This window comes from Limulus polyphemus, unplaced genomic scaffold, assembly GCF_000517525.1.
Source record: "Limulus polyphemus unplaced genomic scaffold, Limulus_polyphemus-2.1.2 Scaffold3396, whole genome shotgun sequence".
Lineage (NCBI taxonomy): Eukaryota > Metazoa > Arthropoda > Merostomata > Xiphosura > Limulidae > Limulus > Limulus polyphemus.
The window spans coordinates 2507-6223 of NW_013669006.1; the positions used below are offsets into that span (position 1 = coordinate 2507).

Sequence of the window (3717 nt, forward strand, 5' to 3'; positions counted from 1 at the left end):
TTTAGTTTAGTTTAGAGGATTGGACAGCCTAGATGGACCAATGGGTCCCTTGTCCATATACATTATATTATATATATTATTGATTTCTAGTAAACATATAACAATTAGTGTTGTAACTTTCAATCTATCTAGATGAAACTCTGTCTATTTTGTAAATTATTTCTCCAAATTTATGTTTTATTATACACAATCTTTTTGAAACTGATCTTTTTAAATTTTGTTTTCCACATAAATATCTGGTAAATTTACTAAATGACACTAGAGGGTAATAACCATGGCAACAGATTCACAATAACTCAAGCATTCGAAAATAAGCTTAGCTAGGCAAACTTAATAAATACAGTATGTTGAACTTGGGCCTGATCACTATTTTAACTTAATATCATGAATAAATGTGAAATAGTTTAAAAGACAGAGCGTTGTTACAGTAAAGTCGTTTAGAATTTTTTGAGTCTAGCAAAAACAAAAATATGACAGATTTAATTTTTATCATGTTAACTGCGTTTCTGTCAGGCCCAGATTCAACAGAGTAAGTTCACATGTGATTGATTTAATTTTAACATAGACTAGAGTATGTTTTAATTTACTGTTTGAGTTTAGAGTGAAATTTTGTTGAAATAATTTTAACAGAAGTTTTGAAACTAAAAACTCGATGAAATATAATTGTAAAATTCTATCTCGTATCGAAAATTAAACTTCATTTAACACTACTAAATTATGTATTACTAGCTTAATAATAATAAAACTTTATAGAGTTTAGAGTAAAAAAGTAACTTGTAAGTTATACTGTAACAGTGAAGCCAGCAAGACTTTTTTTTTTTACTTTATTATAGCCTCAGTGGAAGTATGTACATTATATATTTATTTCAATATTTGTGAAGCTATTGTATTATTAGTATTTTTGTAGAAATATATTTTGTATCACTTTCAAGATATTAGCCTATACTGATGTGGTTGTATCATCTTGTAACTTATTACACAAGAAAATAATTAGCATCCAGAATTTTTGAAAAAAGGAAGGAAGTCCTTTTTTATTTTTAAATGACTTCTTTTAAAGAAAGTTTGCACCCTATTTTTAATGATTGTTACTTGTTTTCAAAGGGTCCATGTGAAACAGAAGTCTTTGTTTCATTTTTTCATCAAAGCGATACAGAATTTATGACAAATAAAGAAAAGACAAAATGAATCAGGTCTATACTGATGTGGTTGTATCATCTTGTAACGTATTACTGGTGTAATTTGTAAACAGTTATCAGGGTAATTCATTTTTATTTGATCTACTATCATATGAGGTTATGTCATTGATCAAAGGTTAGTATGTTTTATCTGTCGGCTGTCAGTGAAGACAGCAATGAAGAAATTTTATTATGAATACACCATTTGTTGGTACATACTGATTTTATTACATATTGTAAGTAAAATGGCAGTTTTTAGTATTCCTTGAGATATATCTTGTCAAAACTGGCCCAGTAGTTTGTCAAGAAATGTCTGAAGCTCATTGAACATGGTATTGTTTTGATTACCTGTTATTTTTCTTTGAAAAGAGTACACTTTTTATGGCACAAGCTCAATGATAGTGATGAGATCCATGGGAAAAAAAAGGAACACGTAATGTTATGTAAAAATATTTACAAAAAACAACTACTGCTTTATTAAAATGCATGAATAAATCTAATAAAAATTTGAAATTTCAATAATAATTTACTATGCTCTTAGTGGCTCAATAATAACTCTGAGGCCTTATGATGCTAAAAATTTAATTTGATAACTGTGATCAGCAAAGTACAAACAAGCAAATAATTTACTGCATTTACACACAAAAAGGGTTAAAAACATTATGGACCATTTTGTGCTCCATACTAAGGACTCTTTCCTTGTAAACAATGTAAACTGCTGCTACACCAGTAATACATTATGCTCATTCCTAAAAGAACTGCATGGGTCATTTTGAATTTGATAATGACAAACTTAGGAATTAAAATTAAAATCTTGTAGATTTTTAATGTTTAATGATGGTACAAACACATGAAACCTTTTGGACCATTTAATTTTTAACGGTAAATAGAATAAGATTTACCTTTTTACTACATCAATAATACATTACAAATTCTATAATATCAATGTTACATTATTGATGGGCTTATCCAGTCAAAACATTAATTTTTAATTTTAAAGTTGGTGGCTATATAAGTTTAGAATATATGTAAAAAAGAAACAAACCCACTGTAACTCAATCATCATTTCTTGCAGCCATACATATTCCAGAATATATATGTATAAATATATATACAAAAAAAAGTTCTTTCTGTCCCTCAGCTTATCTAAAAAAAATATTTGAAAGAATCTGTACTAAAAGCTCATGCTACATATTCAACAAACTATTTTACAAGTTTCCACCCAAAGGGCTAGACAATTTTGTTTTGAAAAAGTACATTTTTAGGCTTTCAAAGTTTGTAACAATAACCTCTAAGACTAATATTTCAGAAACCAAATGGATCTTCAGCAGGTAGATTATTTCTGGTCTTACATTTATCAGGACTATTCTCACATATTCTAAAGCAGGGATTCTCAACTTTTCCTCCATCATTAACCCCCTCGGCTTGATGTATTTCTCCATTTACCCCCTTACTTCCATACAAAAAATTCCTAGCCATAATAAACGGACAGAAAAACAAGAAGGTCAGAAAAACAAATATTATTAAGGTTTTGCACAAAAATAGCACACACACACACACATTCTTAGCATTCTCTCTCTCTCTCTCACACACACACATTTTACAAAATGAAATTTAATTGAATTGTTATTCAATCATCATTCAGTTATTTTCCCCATGCCATGTAAATTTTTACCCCCAAGGTGTAAATTTACCCCTGGTTGAGAATCACTGTTCTAAAGAGAGCAACTGTGTGTGCTTAGATCTAGTTCTAGGCTGAATATCATTCTATTAATATTAGATTTCATCTTTAATTTCAAAACAAATAAATGTATTTTTATGGCTTGAATTTCAAAACTGAGTTTTCTGAATCATATTTGAAGTACTGATAGATGGTAACTCAGTTGGTTAAGTACTGATGTTGTTGGCTTACTTACGTTAAGTTCATTATCAAAAATAAACTCTGAGACTCGCAGCATTTATTCCATATATACTTTAGGCCAAGTAAAAGAAAAAACATGTATAGCATCCAGAGTTTTTGAAAAAAAGGAAGAAGGAGATCCTTTTTTTGTTTTTAAATTACCTCTTTGAGAAAAAGTTTGCACTCTCTTTTTTTTAAATGATTGTCACTTGTTTTCAAAGGGCCCATGTCAAACAGAAGTCTTTGTATAATTTTTCATCAAAATGATACAGAATGTATGATAAATAAAGAAAAAAGGGCAAAATAAATCGTGTTCATCTCATTTTTTATTCAGAAGTGTTCTTTGTATTATCAAAAACTATAATTCAGTTGCTTTAGAATTCAGTTGACAAGCCAAACTATTTATTTTTATCGAATAGTATCTGTGTATAATTCACTTATATTGTTGTGTGAGTTACCGCAGTTGTATTCTGAACTTCCAATAATCCTCTGCCTTTTGTCAAAGTCCACACAATTAGGATCAATTAGTTTAGAACAGCCTTTAGTGAGACAGATTATTCTCCTTATCTCTTCCAAACTGTTAATCTCACTCTAACATATTGTCACGTCTCTGCTTGTTAATTGATTTTTCCGTAACTTCGT

The 3717-nt window shown here is 29.1% G+C and overlaps 1 protein-coding gene across 4 annotated transcripts in view; it reads left to right on the forward strand.

Annotated features, from left to right (window-relative positions):
* Positions 1-274: 274 nt before the first annotated feature.
* Positions 275-3717, forward strand: part of LOC111088240 (beta-scruin-like) — a 71354-nt gene continuing 67911 nt past the window's right edge. For 3 of the 4 annotated variants that reach the window (XM_022397758.1, XM_022397757.1, XM_022397759.1), the window contains exon 1: positions 275-529. The gene's annotated coding sequence lies outside the window, so the exon portion shown is untranslated. The remainder of the gene's footprint in view (positions 530-3717) is intronic. The other variant, XM_022397760.1, reaches the window with a different exon arrangement.